This window comes from Lontra canadensis, unplaced genomic scaffold, assembly GCF_010015895.1.
Source record: "Lontra canadensis isolate GAN:19392208 unplaced genomic scaffold, GSC_riverotter_1.0 scaffold1, whole genome shotgun sequence".
In the NCBI taxonomy this organism is placed as follows: domain Eukaryota; kingdom Metazoa; phylum Chordata; class Mammalia; order Carnivora; family Mustelidae; genus Lontra; species Lontra canadensis.
Window position 1 is genome coordinate 18,305,517 of NW_022630995.1, and position 20,520 is coordinate 18,326,036.

The following is a 20,520-nucleotide window of genomic DNA, read 5'->3' on the forward strand; positions in this document are numbered from 1 at the left end:
AGAGAGCACGCACATGGGGGGGGAGGGGCAGAGGGTGAGGGAGAGTATCCTCAAGCAGACTCCTCGCTGAGGGTGAGGCAGGCCTCCTGACTCCGGGCTCAATCCCAGAACCCTGAGATCATGCCCTGGCCCAAAACCAAGAGTCCAACACTCAATGGACTCTGCCACCCAGGCACCCCCACAACAGATACTTCTAGAAAGATCCTGGGATGTCTTTAATCTACTTTTACCATCAGAGCTGCTATGGGGGAAAAAAAAAAAAACTGAGGAACACCTTAATATATATCTTGCCACTTGATCCTATATACAAATAGGTGCTTTGTGAACTCATGTGCATAGAGGCCATGATTACAATAATTTAAACAAATTCAGATAATAGGAAAAAAATAGGAAGGAATAAACAAAAAAGAGTTTACTTAAGGCATATTTATAGGGGTGATGTTAGTCTTCATTTCCTTTAAATTACCATATATTTCCTATTTCTTTTCTTATTAATATCAACATGACAGACATTTTACCAAAAAGGTAAACAAAACAAAACCAAAAAAAAGAGTAATGTCCTTCAAAGAATTTTCTTTGGGATTTCAACATCTTCTGTTGGTTCTGCACTTGTCATATCAAGTTTTGAACTTTGTAGTGTGTCCATTTAAGTGCTTTTTATGAGCATCGGCTTCATTAATTACTATGCTACTTAGCATTTATTATTAGTAGTAGTAAGCTATTAGCAAAAGGTAAAGTAATCATATATGTGCCAAAACAATGACTAAATCCAGTGTCTATTCTATAATCTTGTCCCCAAATGGATAAGGAATTAGATATATGCAAAACTTCATTAACATAAAATTAAAATTAAATTTGCCTTTAATAGAATCCCTATTGATTACCATCAGATATATATGAAAACATTAGTATAAAAATATTCACTAATAAAAGCATTATATTTGGGGGCACGTGGGTGGCTCAGTGGGTTAATGCCTCTGCCTTCAGCTCAGGTCATGGTCTCAGGGTCCTGGGATTGAGCCCCGCATCAGGCTCTCTACTCCACACTGAGCCTGCTTCTTCCTCTTCTCTCTCTCTGCCTGCCTCTTTGCCTACTTGTGATCTCTGTCTGTCAAATAAATAAATAAAATCTTTAAATAAAAAAAAGGGCACTATATTTTGTTTGAGGATTTTAAACCATATTTTTCCCAGCGAGTAACCACCCATGTTTGCCCAGTTAGTGAGGTTTTGTACGATAAGAGCAATCCATTCTATATTCGAATGGTATGCTTGACAACATGAACAGGCAACTGAGCACAAATTTTTAGGCAATTTCTTGGCTGTACGCATAAGGTATTGTTTCCTGGTTTTTGAAGAACAAGCCCATTCGATCTTACGAATATTTTACTTGTCTGAACAATCTCAGGTAATGATAGCACACGCTCTCCTAGAATTATCCTCACCCGGTAGATTTTGTTTCTCCCAATTAGGAAATAAATTCTGAAATCCAAGCATGATATAGTCCACAAAGTTCTCCCTAACAGCACCAAAGTGACTCCACCACAGAGAGAACCAATCCTAGATTCCCTGATGCTCACCTACCCCGTGTATATTCTTCTATTTGGCTGATCCCGTACACTCTAATGTGAACTGCTTCAGAACAGGGACTGTGACTACTTCCGTTGGTATTACCACTCCCTAAAGAACCAAGCACTTAACATGGCCTCAAAAACGCTGACTGGGTAAACAAAACATTTTCTTTTTAGTTTAAAAAAAAATTACAAGAAATTATTGGAAACTGTATTGGCATCACATAAATTGAGACAAGGAACAAAAATGCACCATTATATGTCTTGGAGTTTGTTTGCATAACCATCTTTCTAGGTCCGTTTTCTCTTTGTTCAGATCACAGAATCCCCCATTTACAATCTGGCTATTCAGTGTCTCAGTGATTTACCCAATTACTGCCCCTCCAGGCACATCAGAGCTAGTAGACAACTCAGCAGAACAAGTTTACGCAGGGTCACAGCTTCCTAAGGGGAAGGAGACCAGGTCAGAGATAAATCACAGAAAAGGAAAGAGGGGATGAACACATGGATAAAGAGAACTGAAAACCAAACAGAAGGGAAGAAAAGGTCATCATATCAAGTGATGCTCTTCTATCAGCATAAGTGTTAGCCTGAATTTCTAGTCCAATTAGTAAACTTGCTCTAAAAGGGATTCTTAAAAGGAGCTACTAGAATAGTTACTTGAACAATTTGACCACTTCAAAGGAAGCACTAAGAATAACAGAAAATTTAGTGTGTTTGTATCTTCATATTTTTAGCACCATTCAAAAGTGACACAAAAAGAAATTCACTAGCAGTTATTGCAATTCCCTCTACACTTTACAAATCAGATGGAAATACCTGATACTAGATTACTTTAATTAAAAATTAAAAGCTAAATTAATCCATCCTTTAGAAAAAACCTTGTAAATAAGCAGATATATAAGACAGCAAAAATGGAAAATAAAATTATAAGATTTCATTGACCAACTTAAAAAGAAGGAATACATAATAAAGATAAATGTTCAAAACAAATTTTCTAATCACGAGACAGCAAGTTTAAAAAGTAAAGCAATAGGGGCACCTGGGTGACTCACTGGGTTAAAAGCCTCTGCCTTCCGCTCAGGTCATGATCCCAGGATCCTGGGATCAAGTCCCATATCGGGCTCTCTGCTCAGTGGGGAGCCTGCTTCCCCCCTGTCTGCCTGCCTCTCTGCTTGCTTATGATCACTCTCTCTCTGCCAAATAAATAAATAAAATCTTTAAAAAAAAAAAAGTAGAGCAACATTCATTCATTCATTCATTCATTCATCAAATATTTACTCTGTGCCCAGGCACAGTTCTAGGTGCTATGGATTCGGAAGTGAACTAAACAGAAAAAATCACATTCACAGGGAGTTTATCTTTTACCTTATGGTTGAGGGGTGAGAAGAGAATGAAAGCAAAAGAAACTGACTATATTCTTCAGACACTTTTTGTATTATTTTTAAATTTTAAATACTTCATATTTTTGAACATTTTATATTCCCATTTAACCTTATTTTTTTAAGGTTTTAAGGACTTTATATTCTCACTTTGCCTTTGTAAAATTCCTCGGAGATTAGTATGAACGTTACCTTGTTCATCTTACAAATAAATATTCTGGGACATTGGGTGGCAAAGTCAGAATGTGAATAGGAGTAATCCAAACTCAGTCTATACCATCCAGCTTCTGAAACAGCATTATATTGGCGATCACTGTCTATATTTGAAAACAGGATGTTTATTATGAAAAACATTATGCTTCTATAAATGAATTCTTTTGGAAATAATCATCTCAGAATTTCATAACTCTGATTACTATTTAAAGGTACCTTGGTATTCTAATATTTAAATGAGATTCCAAGAAATTAAAGTAAAAATTAATCTGGAATTACAATGAAAAATATATTTTATTTTCTTGGTCTGTAAGGCATTAATTATATTTACGTTACATCTCCTCCTGAACTTTCCAGTAAAGGTTCAAGAAGCAATGAAGAATTCATGTGTACAAACATACTTTAAAATGATCATTCTAAGGGCACCTGGGTAGCTCAGTCAGTTAAGTGTCTCCTTTCAGCTCAGGTTGTGATACCAAGAGTCTCGCACAGGGCCCCTTGGTCACCCAGGAGCCTGCTGCTCCCCCTACTTGTGTGTTGTCTCTGACAAATACATAAAAATCTTTAAAAAAATAAATAAAAATAAAATAAGAGGTGCCTGGGTGGCTCAGTGGTTAAGTGTCTGCCTTCGGCTCAGGTCATGATCCCAGAGTCCTGGGATCAAGCCCCACAGTAGGCTCCCTGCTCAGCCTCTCTCACTCCCCCTGCTTGTGTTCCCTCTCTCACTGTGTCTATCTCTGTCAAATAAATAAATAAAAATCTTCTAGAAAAAATAAAACAAAATAAAGATCATTTCAATGTCAGTTAAAAGATGTTTCTCAGCCTAAGATGACTGTTACGTTTTCTTAAAAGATAAGTGAAAACTGAGATTTTTAAAAACTACAGTAAATTAGTGAACTATTTCTAAGGTAATACAATTTTTTGGTCTATGAGAGTCTTTAAATCATTTTTAGAACTAAACAGTTAAATACTAGGTGCCAAAATTTTATTGCTGTAAAAAGAAGTATATAGCCTTCCGTCTATCATTTCCAATTACTTGGAAGTTAAATAAGAAAATATGAGTCAAAACACAGTAAGTAAACACAATAACTGCATTTATGACATTCCACCTCCATATCTTCAACTAGATCTTCCAATGCTGTCTCTTTAGTTATGATGTTCACATCCTTTTTCCAACCACCCATTCTCAGTTTCTCAATCCACCAGTTATCTTCAAATACCTTCTACTTTCACTCCCTATCAATAACCATCATCGTGGCTCAGTGGGTTAAAGCCTCTGCCTTCGGCTCAGGTCATGATCCCGGGGTCCTGGGATCAAGCCCCACATCGGGCTCTGCTCAGCAGGGAGCCTGCTTTCTCCTCTCTCTCAGCCTACTTGTGATCTCTGTCTGTCAAATGAATAAATAAAATCTTAAAAAAAATAAATAAAAAGGAGATTTAACAGACCAATATTTCGGGGCACCTGGGTGGCTCAGTGGATTACGCTGCCTTCGGCTCAGGTCATGATCTCAGGGTTCTGGGATCAAGTCCCACATCGGGCTCTCTGCTCAGCAGGGAACCTGCTTCCCTCTCTCTCTCTGCCTGCCTCTCTGTCTACTTGTGATCTCTCTCTGTCAAATAAATAAAAATAAAATCTTTAAAAAAAAATAAATAGCCATCATCATGTACCACCAAAATTATATTCTTAGTAGACTGCTCAATTTTGTGTTTCATCTCTATTTCCAATAATTGTACAGGTAAGACAGGTGCAACTGATAAAGATTATCAGTTATCAGGCAATGGCACTAAGACAAGATCCCAAGGCATTTTACACTTAGTCTGGCTTCCTGTCACTTCCAGTTGTCACCATTGGCCCCCACACTTGGAATACTACAAGCTGTAGGAATAGCACCTTCTTATTCATGTAGCACCATTTTATCCCCACTCCTGTCTACCTTGCAAACAGCTGCCAGAACAATCAGAGACTTCTTTTTCCCCATGATGATTTCTTTTTTTTTTTTTTTAAAGATTTTATTTATTTATTTGACAGAGAGAGATCACAGTAGGCAGACAGGCAGGCAGAAAGAGAGAAGGAAGCAGGCTCCCTGCCGAGCAGAGAGCCCGATGTGGGACTCGATTTCAGGACCCTGAGATCATGACCTGAACCGAAGGCAGAATCTTAACCTACTGAGCCACCCAGGCGCCCTCCCCATGATGATTTCTGCTCATTAATCCACAAAACAGCATTTTTAGGGGGTCTGGCTTTTCAAGATCCTCTATAGGATGAATACATTATTTCCTATTATGAACACTTTTTGACACTACTCCACCAGAAAGAATTTCCACATCAGCCAGTCTAGGTTGTTGACTGGCTCCTGAGACAGATTATTCTAGATAGAGTGGCTTGTTAGTGCATCAAGAACTATTCTGTGCAGTTCTCTACACTTATACGTTGAATATTATTCTTATATTATGCTAAGGTCTTATTCTCCAGTGAAATTAGCCTCAACACTTTAGGTACAAACAGGTCTATAAACTTCTGGTGCATTTTAAAGATTTTATTTATTTATTTATTTGTCAGAGACAGAGGGAGAGAGAGAGCGAGCGAGCACAGGCAGACAGAGGCAGAGGGAGAAGCAGGCTCCCCGCCGAGCAAGGAGCCCGATGTGGGACTCGATCCCAGGACGCTGGGATCATGACCCGAGCCGAAGGCAGCCGCTCAACCAACTGAGCCACCCAGGCGTCCCACTTCTGGTGCATTTTAAATGAAGAGTACAAAGTTTAGTCCTCAATGTGCCACATTTCCCCATGTGATCATTTTCAGCCCCCAAGAATGTAAGCCATTGTATAAAAAAGGGTATCTCAGGTGCAATTTTATATCAATGTAAAACTGGACAAAATTGACAATAACAACTGTTTCAGGACTATGGAAACTGACCAGTCATCCAATAAATTAAGTGTTTACGCCAAAAAATTCTTTCTGCCTGGAAATTCTACTATCTCTCCCCACAACCTCCAGCTAGACTCTTAGGTCATAATATAAACCTTAATGAATTTAAAAGAAGCAAAATCATAAAAGTAGATTATATGACCAAAACAGAATGAAATTTATTTTTTTAAATCCCCACATATTTGGAAATTAAAAAAAAAAACCTTTATAAATATCTCATATATCAAAGATATCGAAGATATCAGAAGATTCAACTGAGGAAAACTAAAGCAGAGCATATCATGATTTATGCAGCTAAAGCAGTGCTTAAAAGTAAATTTATAGCCTTAAACACTTAAGAAGAAAAGTAAGAAAGAAGAGCAAACTAAGCAAAAAGAAGGGAAGAATGAAAGGAAAAAAATGTGTGACCAGAAAATCAATTGTAAAATGAAAACATTCCCACTACTTATTCTGTTATTAAAAATCCCTTATCTTTTCTATCCCTTAGTATCTTTATCTTTAACATGATTATTAGAATAAACAAGTCATAACCTTCCTTCACTGAAAAATATAATTGGTATTCTTTGGACTAGCCTACAGATCGATAAATGATATTAAAAATATATACTACATAGACTATATATATATATATATATATTACATAGTTTATTAACAGGGGGAAAAGACTTTAGATAATCCAAAACACAACATAATCTTGAAAACTTAATCAATATATTATACACAACATTTTCACTTACGAAAGACTGAACCTCTTACATTTTGTTTTGAAGAAGTCATAATTAATGGAAGATAGGGAAAAAATTATTATGGTGACAGTTTGCCTGCTTGCATACAGAGGAGAGCAGAAGATAGCATAGAATATATTGGGCAGGACAGGATAAAGTAGGGTAAGACAGGAAAGGAAAGCAAAGGGAAGGGGAAAAGAAGAACCCTTAATTAGTGTCTACCATATATCATCTACTGGGTAATATCAAGCATTAGAGCAATATATGCAAAGACCTTGCCTTCACAGAGAAGAGTTTGTATTTACTAAAATCAAAATAAAAGATTAGGCCTTTTACTTATTTCCTTTCATTTGTAATTCAATTACACAGAGATTGTTCCTTCCTCACAGAAAGGAAAATGTCCTAATGAATCAGTTGATCAGAGGTCCATGGCATACATAACCCTAAAACTCTCATCCCAGCAGATATGTGCTAAGGTTGTACATTGGAATGATATTTCTTCCATGAATTTGTTTCTGCTATATGCCTTCAAGGTATAAACATCTTGAAAGGCAAAGACATTATTCTCTCCCAGGTATCCAAAACTAACACAAAACGTTCATACCCACAAACACCTCTTTTTCTAGTTTAGCCTAGGACTGAATCAACCAACACTTTAGCTTATTCTTGGGTAAGGACTATGCAGCCTGATGCTCTAACCCAAAGGGTTTCCAGGAAGGTTTATTTCCTCAGCAATGTACCTTTTTTCTTTCTCTGCTTCAGAAACAGCTTTCAAGTTATCAATATAAAAAGCAATCGTTCAATTTAATCTGTGCATTTACCCCCTCAAAAGTGCCTATAATTACATATATTTGCATCCTAATTATAGTTTCCAAATTCTACAATAATAGAAGTTATCAAGCTATTTATAATAAAATATGCCTATATTCTATACTTTTAAATAATCATTTATTGTTAGAACACACTGAAAACTACCCCATTACTTATATCTTGTTCTGTTTCATTTTATTTTCAAAATTTAAACAAGGAACTTTAAAAATGCTTAGAAACAAAAGTTCTGATATATGAAAAGATCTTTTTCTTTAAACATTATCCTCTCCTTAATTATCAGATTTTTTAGTTCACAAAAACATACTTTAACTTTATGGCCATTCTAGTCAACAATGTAATCTCAAACTATTATACACAGTGAAAATAGCCTAAGAATAAGTTGTTGTGCCAATGCATACTACCAAGTATTTTCTAAAGACTCATGATTGGATATTTATATGTTTATGCAGTTTCTGTCAGTTCTAGAAAAATGATTTTTATATCCCATGTTGATGAGGCCAAATTGTCAGCTGATATCAATTTCATGGAAAATCCAGTAGGCCGGAATCCTAAGTTTTACTAAGGATGAGAACCGGGTGTCTAATGAAGTATTCTCAAAGGTTTAAAAGAGTTTGGATTGCTCAGCCAGATGCTGAATCTCAGATAAGCTTCTTCCAAAAATCCTCATTCCTCTGGTCATTAAAAAAAAAAAAAAAAAAAATCAATAAATGCATTCTAACCAAAGTTTAAAAAGCTTCTGACAAATTGCCTCTGCCAAAGTCCTCTGGACTTTTCAACTGTGCAGGGTGCAGGGTGTGGGATCAAAAAGCAGAAAGAAGGAAGTAAAGAAAGGCTTCTGAGCAAGTGAAAAAAAAAATTTAGGTGGAGAACTAGAAGTGATTCAGCTTACATATCAAATATCAGATTTCTACTATATCGCTACTCTGCTTTCTCCTTTTTTCTGTCCCATTCTTACATTGCCTGTAGTTCATTACATGAAGCTTTATTTCCCCACTTTGTATAAGATTTCAAGCAGAAAATCTTCAATACTGACATCTTTAAAATGGTATGCTTTACATTACACAGTAATAAGTACCTCACCTGAGACTCCACCATCTGGGAATCAGAGCAATTTAACATACAGTCCTAAATCAGAAAATATATTTAAAAGAAAAAAAAATCTCACACTACACTAAAACCCAATGAACTTGACTGACAGAGAGACCTTCTTCATTCAAGACTTGTTCTTTACGTACTCCAGGATTCTAACAATAAGAAATCAGAAGCGGAGGCACCATTCAGACAAACACCCACCACAATTACCGAAAGCTCTGAGGAAAACTGAAAACTACATCGAAGGAACTATAGAAAGAGTTTTTATTCAAACTATCAAACATCTGGAGTTTTGCCACTTTTAACTGGGTGGATATTTCCCTCAATTTTTCAGAAATGTTTCTGTACCCAAAGAACCCTCCCCACCGAAGCAAGACTCACTATAAATGAAGTTTTAGTCATGTACAATTCAAAATAATCATAAATCAGTAAGGTCAAATTTATGGGTATTATATAGACAATTAAAAGTTAGCCTTAAAAAAAAAAGTTAACAGCCTTGGTTAAGTATAAAGGATATATGTCTGTCTGCATGTATTTTACCCACCCCTTTTGAGGACATTACTTTTAAGTATTTATTTTATTTATATATTATATGTATAAAAACATGAGAATAAAAATACAAATTTTAAGTTATTTAGAGATCACATACCCATGAGGGGGAAAATCCATATCACTCCTTCCAAACAGTGTCCACTAGAATTTTTTTAATTATTTGTTTCTTTTCGGGGGGGTGGAGGAGGATATTTCTTCATTGGCCTTTTAAAAATAATAAATACTGGGGCGCCTGGGTGGCTCAGTCAGTTGAGCATCCAATTTTTGTTTTTGGCTCAAGTTATGATCTCAGGGTCATGGGATCCAGCCCCAGTCAGGCTTCAAAGACCAAAGAGGTTTAAAAACTTGGCTGAAATAATTTTTCAGGCCCCCAAATCGATTTTTTTCTTCTGATGTTTGGTAAAATCCTTACTAATAGGCAACAGCTTTTTTTTTTTTTTCTTAAGATTTTATTTATTTAACAGAGAGAGACACGGTGAAAGAGGGAACACAAGCAGGGGGAGTGGGAGAAGGAGAACCAGGCTTCTGAATCCCGCTGAGCAGGGAGCCAGACAGGGAGTTTGATCCCACAACCCTGGGATCATGACCTGAGCTGAACACAGACACTTAAAGACTGAGCCACCCAGGAGCCCCAGGCAACAGCTTTTAAATTCTGTACTTCAACTTTAACATTTATTTGATAAAATGTATGAAAATTTAAAATACATTTATATGTATTAAGATCCCAACTTAAAAAAAAAAAAAAACTATTTATAGCTATTTTCATTCAATAATCAATCCAGCAAAGAAAGCCACAGTAAACCTGGAACTGGGCTAGCTAACAGCCACCAAATTGAATTAAACATTATTCCTGCTCCCAGAACACTCACAGCCAATTGTACAAATTCTTAATAATGTACAGCACTCTTGGTTTGAAAATATTTAATTATCAACATTAGGGATAAGAATAATAATAGCAACAATAACAACACAACAGCAATAAGCTTAAGAGGTCAACTAATGTAATCAAAAGCACAATTTAGATTACAATCTGGACAAACTGTGTTAATAGCACAATGGAGTACAAAGGCAAATATACTGAAAATATTACCTAAATATTAAATAGCAAATAAAAATAAAATCTTTCTCTACTTCACTGCAGGCAAAGAAAGTCAAATGCCACTTGATCCAATTAAGCCAATTTAGGATACACAACTACTTAAAAGCCTGAGCCATACTAAGTGATGAAGGCAAAATGGATTGAGTCCAAATCTGCTTTATTTGTTTAGATGCTATTTATTATGGCTATATTTTATTATAGGGTAGTAAAAAAAAAAATTACAAGGCAACATCCTGTTATTTTCCACTGGGAAAAATGATACAGATGCACTATTAAAACTCAGCTCAGACAGCAACATGTCAGGATGCGCAAAGCTTGAGCCTTCACAATGTGTCAATACACATTGGTGTTTATGTGGCTGATGGTAAAAACTAGCCTAATTATTGCCAGTTAAATGTTCCATAAAATTGTAACTTCATACAAATCTAGAAACTTTGACTCTATACATATTGGAAGGGAAAGTGTTGTTTAAAAAAAAAAAAAACCACACAACTAAACCCTGTTCTTTCTTTGTAAAGCATAAAATGTCTTATTTCTCCTCCTAAAACTACTACTCTATTTCCAGGGTAGCTAGCATATCACAAAATCACTGTCATCAAATTGTAAACTGTGAGCCCTATTTCAAATCAGTTATCTAATAAGTAGCCTAATTTGTTGAGAACATGAATGAGCTTCACAAAAGAATTAAGAACAAAGGAGAGAGGGAGAGGGGGAGAGAAGACGTGGGGGGGTAGGAGGAGGAGACACATGGAGAGAGGGAGACAGAGAGGAGTAACCAAGATACAGTCTCTTAACTATTAAGAACAAATTGTTGATTACCAGAGGGGAGCGTGAAATGGATGGATGAAACAGGTGATGGGGATTAAGGAGTGCACTTGTCCTGATAAGCACCCGGTGTTGTATGGAAGTGTTGGATCCCTCTATTGTATACCTGAAACTAAAATAACACTGTATGCTAACTATACTGGAATTTAAAAGAAATCTTCAAAAAGAAAGAAACTTAGATTATCATCAATTTCAAAAAGATTAATTGCTTTTCTTTTTGAAGATTTTATTTGAGAGAGAGGAAGAGTGAGAGAAGAGCCAAAGAGAGAGAGAGAATAAGCACAAGCTGGGCTGGGGGAGGGGGGTGGGGGGGCAGGGAGTGAGAGAAGCAGGGAGCCCAACAAGGACGATGTAGGGCTCAATCCTAAGATGCTGGGATCATGACCTGAGGTGAAAGCAGACGCTTAAGCGGCTGAGCCACCCAGGTGCCTCAAGATAATTGCTTTTCTAATAAGCTCTATAAATATTATCTTTCCTCCTTTCATCATTATTCTCATCAATCTACCTTCATTGTCTTGTGAAAATGTTGCATTATATAAAATTCTAACTATACAAAATAGAAATACTCATATTTTTCTCTGTTACTTGAGAGCGAGAGATAAGGAAAAATAGTTTTTTGGTTAGTATTTGCCACTTCAAAGGACACCAACTGGCATTCCACAGTTCTACCCATTTTAGGCAGGAAAATACCATGCTGCATAGCTTGAGTGCTCGGAACTACTTTTAGTTTTGAAGCAGAAGCAGCTTTAGATTAATTGCTATAAAGCATCTTCTCAAAACTCCTGTTGATCCAAAAGCTGAGAGTTCCTGACGTAAAAGGCATCCCTGCAAAGTACTGCTGGACCATGTGAAAATGTAAAGCACAGACGACACCGAGGAGGGTACACTTTCCTTGTCTCCAATATGTGGATATGATTCTTTTTGAGGTATTTTAGCTCAAATGATCTTGAACCATTAAACAGCCTGTGTTTGTGGAGTCTCCTCTATGCCTGTTCATTTCCCAAAGTATTAGTTCCTTCGGCAGCTCTGCAGAGCTAAAGCAAATTAGATTTTAGAGTTAAAAGTCAGTTATATTTGTGAGTGGTAGATGGCATTAAAGATTTCTCAGGGCGCCTGGGTGGCTCAGTGGGTTAAAGCCTCTGCCTTCGGCTCAGGTCATGATCCCAGGATCCTGGGATCAAGCCCCGCATCGGGCTCTCTGCTGAGCAGGGAGCCTGCTTCCCCCCGCACCCCTCTCTCGGCCTCTCTGCCTACTTGTGATCTCTGTCAAATAAATAAATAAAATCTTTAAAAAAAAAAAAAAAAGATTTCCTTTGGTATGGTGATCTCCAAAGTCCAGTAGTCAAGTAAATTCAATATCAGAATCTGTGTTTTTTGTTTTTTGTTTTGTTTCTTTTCATTTTCATTTCTGTTCAGAACAGCCAACTTCGCTTCAGAAGATGCCTGGGCAGTACCATCTGCATGACAGTCACAATGTCATAACCGCTGTTTTATGGCTTGAGCATAATGATATTAGCCAATAATCCCCATCTCAGCTTTCATTCCCTTTACCAGAGAAGCACTGGGGGTTTGGGGGAGGACTATTTAGAGATTTCCTAGTGCTTAATATTCCCTCTAGAAATTCAACCTAAAGCTAAAAGTAAGATTTCTCATAATTACTATAACAGTTTTAAAAACATGGATGCAGGATTATTCTTTATTTCATCTGTTTTAATACCATGAACAATACTGCTATTCAAATCTTGATGATGGCATTAAGATATGGTTACTGTTGAAGAGAAAAGACCACTGCAAGTCACATTACACTAACTTTATGGTTATTACTGAATTTTGGTGATCTCTCCAATGCCCTGTCCTCACCTGTAAATCTAACCCGTTTGTATACAAGGTCACCCACATTTAGAACATCCTTCTCCAATTCTCCATCTGTGTTACTGGCTTCATGCGTTCATTCATTCATTCCACAACATTGATCTGAAATCTCCTCTGCTCTAGACACTGCAATATTCTGTGTTATAAAAATCTACAACAGGAGAATCCTGCTTCCTATGAAACTTAATACCCTGTGGAAACAGAGTTGCATAAATAAATCGTCAAAAAACATGAGGTATACACTATTTAAAAAAAAAACTGATAGCTGTAGAGATGCACAACAGGATTTTATGCAAAACAAACAACATTAATCTTGCCTTGTATATTCATTATTTCACATTCGTGTATGAGCCACCACAGGAGAATCCCTTGGGAGGCAGGAAATACAATTATGGAGCGGTTTGACCAGTAGCCAAATTAATTTTATCACCGATTATCCACATAATATATAAAGTATATATGTAATAACAATAACTAACCCATAAAGCCTGGCTATGCTGACTACACACTCTACCTCTGACACTGCAGCTTGAACCTGGAGTGTTTGTGCCTCAATTTGCTCATGTATAAAATCGAGACTATGAGCTATTTGAAAGTATTACTAAGATTAAAAGAAGTCATCCATGTGAAAACCTAGAACTGTATTTAGCACATCATAGGCACAATTTTTTTTTAATGTATTAAGGCCATAAAAGTTACAATTGACATTTTACATGCATGTACTTTAAAAATATTTATTTATAAATTATATGACATGACTACCATTCCACAGGTGATGAATCTGTTGCACAAAAAATGTAAAACATTCTCAACACAAGAGAGCTATAAAATGACAGAGTCGTAAGAAAAAATATATCTACAATGTTCACAAAGGACAGAATAAATGACACACGTATTGGGCATCATAACTGATAGGTTCACAATTCTAGCCATTTTAAGAGATAAGTGAGTACCACTGCCGGAAAAATACCTGGCAAACAGCAAAATTTTTTCAAATATTAAAAAAATCCTAAATAGCTAAATATTATTAGCTTTTGATTCAACTGATTTTTTTTTTAAGATTTTATTTATTTGACAGAGATAGATCACAAGTAGGCAGGGAAGCAGGCTCCCTGCTGAGCAGAGAGCCCAATGTGGGACTGGATCCCAGGACCCCGAGATCATGACCTGAGCTGAAGGCAGCGGCTTAACCCACTGAGCCACCCAAGTGCCCCCGATTCAATTGATTTTTTTAAAAAATTGAGGTCCTTGTCTCAGGAATCCTGACAAAAGGAAGTGCAGGCATCAGTGCATTTTTTTTAGTAATAAACCAAAAAGAGTATGTAACCACTTCTGATGGTATTTTGTACTACACCCATCATAAAATTGTTTCAAGGAAGTTTAATCCTTACATTTTTTTGGAGTAAATATACGACTTAGATGTAAATTTTAGATATTTAAAATTTATATGTAAAAATTCATGGCATTTTCGATGAAATTATATACTTGTTTTTGTTTCTTACCAAGTTTATAATAATAAATTAATTAACTTTGGTAGTTATGTTAATGCTAATAACTTTCTCCTATAGCCTTAAGAAGCATAATTACAATAGTTTTTAACAATACAACTTCAAGGGGTGCCTAGGTGGCTCAGTCAGTTAACATATGCCTTCAGCTCAGGTCATGATCCCAGGGTCCTGGGATCTAGCCCCTGCATTGGTGGCATTTGGCTCCCTGCTCAGAAGGGAGCCTGCTTCTCCCTCTCCTTCTGCCTGCTCCTCCCTCTGCTTATGCTCTCTTTTCTGTCAAATAAATAAAAATAAAATCTTTAAACAAAAATAAAATTTCAAAAACACAGTCCTTGTTTCCACAATTGAAACAGAAAATTCTTCTCACAGGAGTAGGAAGCCAGGACATCTCTAAGCGACCACTAGACTTATATGATGATTATTATCACAGTAATCTCCTCTAAAACTAATGTTAGGTAGGACAAATGCTACTCACACCAACAAACTCTTACACAGAAAAGCTACTATCCTAGTAATACAGGCACTCAAAATAAAATTCTAAATGAGATCTATCAAATTCCTCAAGCTAGACAGTTCTATCAATAATACAGAATTTAAATTCAGGGGAAAAGGTGGTTAAGGGCTCTTCACAAGGTATTGGTGTCAAATATTATGCTCTGAATTAAAATATACAAGGATACAAGGATGAGGTTTTCATCAGTAAATGGCTATCCAAAGCTTTGGGGAATAGATAGTACAGTAGATACTGAGATATCTTATAACAGAAGTATCTAGGAAATAATCGGTTTTGTACATAGATTTATCTCATATACTGACATAACTATATATCTTTTCAAATAGCCACTTGTATCATAAAAGAAAATACAACATTCCTCAGAGAGGGTTTCTACTTCAGCTCATACACAGTTAAGTTTGTGATTCCTTAAACTGTTTCTGGATATCTTCCTTCAATTTTATGACTGATTATGTAGGTTTCATAACTATGCTATCTCTAACAAAAAAGAAACCACTCCGTGGTATTCTTAATTACATTTACACACACACACACACACACACACACACACACTTTTTTTTTTTTTTTTGGCTAATTTTCAATTTACAGAAATCTATCATGATTTCCTATATACCCATGCTTCTCTTTCTGCCAACCCATACTGGTCACCGCTCCCAGAGTATCTGTCCTAAAGTAAAGGTACATTCACAATAAAAACAGCTGGTTTTACTGTGTGCTAGGCCCGGTTGTAAGCCCTTTTACGTACAGAGACTCATCTCATCTGCACAACATTGTGAGAGTAGCTACCATTACTGCCCTGATTTTAAGATGTAGCAACACAAAAGCCTAGAAATGTACTCATAATTGGCAGGGCCTACCATGGAAATCAAGCCTGTTTTACCCCAAAGCCCATACTCTTAACCACTTCATTTTGCACTCTACTTTCTTCAACTATTTTAATGCTGTTTACATTTCAAGCCTCAAACCAAAAGCAAATATTTCAATAAAGCTCTTTAAATTCATGCCGTCAGTCAGAACAAAGCTTCCCTCTCTCCTCTCAGAATCTGTATTCTTCTCCAACCCCTTACATGTACTAAACAGTTGCTATATGCTAGGCGCTGCTTCCTGCACGAATGACGTCACAAATGATGTAGGTCATAGAATCTTCTCCACTCCGAAATGTAAAAAATGAAGAAATTTAAGAAATCACAGGGCTGGTGAGGATTCAACCGGAGCGGCTGTGCTCTCCACACCATGCATAGCTTCCAGCATCCTACTGCCTCCTGCAGATAACAGAAGAGGGTCACATCCAGCGTCTCCTTATTAGAGCCTTAGGTACTTAGATGCATGGCCTTTGGTGCGTTGTGGTGTCTCTTAGCCTCAGTGTCTTAACTGGTAACATAAGTATAAAAAGTGTTTACCTCACAGTATTGTTTGGAAAACTACATAACACGAGGGTGCTCACTAAACATAAATTTTAGCAACGATGATTGTTACTACTTTAAGATCTTGTCATCCTCTAGGGGAAGAGCTTTGAAAGTAACCACATACTCAAAAATGTTGCATCTCTAGTATTTAATTATGTATCAAAAAAATGTTCATTAAATGTCTGAAGGGTTTTAGCCTTCGCTATTTGAAACTCTAAGAGAAAAAAGTCCATTGGAATATGTTACATCCAGTAGCTATTTTTCCACATCTAATACCCAAATCCCTCTTAGAGTTTAGTTTATAGAGCCTTCACAACAAAGTTTTCTTTTTTTAAAAACTACCATGTGAAGAAAATTTAATAATTTTAAGACTTTGTTTGATTGAGAGAGAGAGAGAAAGAGTGAGATCGTGAGCAGGGGGGAAGGGTAGAAGGAAAAGCAGACTCCCTGCTGGGCTGGGAACATGGCTGGGGACTTTATCTCAGGACCCCAGGATCATGACCCAAGCCGAAAGTAGACATATAAATCACTGAGCTACCCAGGCATCCGGAGATAATTTTGTTAATATCACATCCTCAGATTTAGTAACTCTTCACTTGTAGGACATTTTTACAATTTGGGTCAAGGGCCATTTAATTTCTTTTGTTCTGTTTTTGGCAGGTATAAAAACTATTTGGTCCAAGCCCTCTATCATATACTTAGAGTTTGCCATTTCCCTTCTTTCTTCAAGATAAATAACCTCAGTTTCTTTAGGAATTTCACATATATCATCTTTTCTAATAATTTTGATCACTTTTAAGATGCCTACCTCTAATAAGTAGCATTTATATTGGATTAAATATTACGAACGATGCTCCAAGTTATGGTAGAGCTATTTGTATCTTTAAAATCACAATCTGAAACTATCTAGCTCCCAAATCCACCTTGGGCGTAGATTATCTACTTCTGGCATCCCTCTCAGGCATCTCCACTGCATCCTACCTCTCAGACATTTTGTCAAAAGACTGAAAGAAATACCTTCCCTCTTATGCCTCTCTCCACTGACAGGAGGGCACAAGTAGATCATTTTTTAAGATATTTCTCCCACAGAAGAGCAATCAAGATAGAAAAACAATACTACAGATGAGGACTAATCTGTACTATATATAACACTACATATAGTGATGAAAATAATAACAGGACAACAGTGAATACTAAGAACTGAATATGTACGGATTTAAAATTCATTCATTCAATAAATATTTAATTAATTAAACAAATGTAAGCTTCTCCTTTGTGTTTGGCATCTTTTTCCAGGTGCTGGGAATAAAGTAATAGAAGAAAACAAATATTCCTAACTTCGAGGGACTGAAACAACAAAACATGCTAAGTAAAATATATAGTATGTTTCAGTGTGTAGGGGTAACAAATGTGTAAGGATTTAAAGTTTTTAGAAAGTGTAAAGAAAGAATGCTTCACTGAGAAGGTGACACTTCAATAAAAACCTGAAGGAACTGAGGTAGCAAGCTATGTGGCTATCTCTAGCAAGAATGTTCCAGACAATGGGGAACAAATGCAAAGACCATCAGGCAAGAGGTGAAAAGGATTTTAAATACCAGCAAGGAGGCTAACAGGCTATAGAAGAGAGAGGAGGGAAATGATAGAAGGTATCAGACAGCTAACAAGAGGCTAAATCCTTATTTTGGTACAACTTTGTAGACTATCATTCATACTATCTTTAATTACATGGGATAGAAAGCCACTGGAAAATCCTGGGCAGAGTAAAATTTATGACATATTCTAAAATGGTGACTCTGGTTGTAATGTTGGGAACAGATTATGGGGAGAGATGGACCAGTCAGAAAGACAGGATAATAATCCAGGTGAGTGAGGAAGAATTTCTGTTGGAAGGTGGTGGTAAGAAGTGACAAGTGTTGAAATTTTCAGAGTATGCAAGGTACATCCAACAGGATTTATTTTCGAACTGGACAAGAGGTGTGAGAAAGAAGTTAATGTTTTCTACATTTACAACTGAAAGGAGTTGCCATTTTCGAGGCTATAAAAGCTTTGGAAAACATGTTAGGTGTGTGAGGGGGGCAGTAGAAGATTGGTTTTGGACATAGTAAGTTGGAGGTTTCTATTACAAAACCTAGTGGAGATGTTTGAGAAAGTAGCTACATACATGAGCCTGGAGTTGTTGTAAATGTTTGGGCTAGAGATAAAAATTTGGGAATAATGAACATTTGGATAATACTTAATGCAAAGTAAGAAGGTATCACCAAGGGAAAGAATATAGGTAGTAAAGAGAAAAGTAGCAAAGATGGAGTTCTGAGCATCTCTGAGATGGGGGATGATAGAGAGAAACTACTGAGGAAAATGAAGGGAGATACCAGAAAAATAAATGAAAATGAGGAAAGTGGGGAGCCCAAAAGAACACTGTAAAAAAGGATTTCAAGGAGGAGAGACGACCTGTATCAAAGGCTACTGAAAAGATCAAGTAAAGATGAGAAGACTAAGATCTGATCTCTTGATTTCACAGCATGAACACTGAAAAGAACAATTTTGATAGGATGATCGGGATTAAAGCTTGATGGTTAAAAGAAGATGGAAGGGGGAAAATTTGGTCAGAACTTTTCATCCTCATACCTCTGTATAAGCTGAGTGAATTGCCCTTACTTAAACACCCCAGTTCTAAGGTCTGCACCTTAACCACTGGCAATACTGTAGTCTTCTTTACCTGTCATACATAAGCGATTGCTTCTGACTTAGGTTAGAGCAGAGTTTTTTCATAGAAATGCTCCAATTTGTGGGGTGCCTGGGTGGCTCAGTGGATTGGAGCCTCTACCTTCGGCTCAGGTCATGATCCCAGGGTCCTGGGATCGAGTCCCACATGGGGCTTTCTGCTCAGTGGGGAGCCTGCTTCCTCCTCTCTCTGCCTGTCTCTCTGCCTACTCGTGATCTCTGTCAAATAAATAAATAAAATCTTTAAAAAAAAAAAAAAGAAAGAAATGCTCCAATTTGTATATATTGAACATTTTCTCCTTGAGTTCTTGATTTTTGCCTTTCTTCCCAAACAGATCAAGGTGTTTGTTGTTTTAGATAACTTCCATGGATCTGAAAACTGTCATATTTATGTATTTTTTATCAAGTTATTTTATCAGTTATTAAAGCCAAATAGCTACCAAAAAATGTGGCCTGTGACGCCTAAAGGAAACCATCCCCAATATAAAAAGTGTAAAATAGTCTTAAAAATACTTACAATACAATGTAAACTAAAGAAAGCAGGAAGCCAAGGTAGGTATATATAACATTATAGTTGTTTTAAAACTATATAAAAATGGCAAAATAAAATATATTAAATATTTTTAAAATTTGGTGACCTCATAAGTAAAAAGTTCTTATTCTCTTCTTTTCTGTATTCCTTAACAGACAAACATTAATATTATAATGGGAAAATACCAACATGCTATCCTATGTTATCATTTAATATAACAAAGAATTCTACTGCATTATTTAATGCTAATTATACAGAAATTTATGCCCTTAAAAAAGTTTTCTTATTCCATATTTTAATGAACCTCATATACAAACTAAATTACATAATGATCTTTAATAAGCAGTTTAATTTAATATATCTATATTATAAAATCAGAAAATGTAATTATTTAGTAAAAAAAGACTATGGGTCACTACTTTTCCCAGATCAATATGATAAAATAAGCTTTAAAATTTGCTAATGCCAATGGATATAATGAACTGAATTCATAATGACAACATTTAAAATTAATGTCACTTGATTAACAAATTCAATCATCTTTGCACATAAAATGACCAACATTTTACTGACAAAAAAAAAAAAAATCCAAAACACGGTATTTTGTCAGTATATTATATCACTAAATTATCAAATACCAGGGAGTAAGTTGAGATATAACCTGAAAGTGTTCATTGAGAAAAAAATACAAGATATCTCAACTGGTTATGTCAAACAGAAAAAAACAACCTTTTCAGAGCAGGATTTAGCA

At 36.2% G+C, this 20,520-nt stretch overlaps 1 protein-coding gene across 1 annotated transcript in view; it reads right to left on the reverse strand.

The window, feature by feature from the left end:
• The window catches only part of ADGRL3 (adhesion G protein-coupled receptor L3), a 792,227-nt gene that overhangs the window by 620,292 nt on the left and 151,415 nt on the right, over positions 1–20,520 (reverse strand). The window lies entirely within an intron of this gene.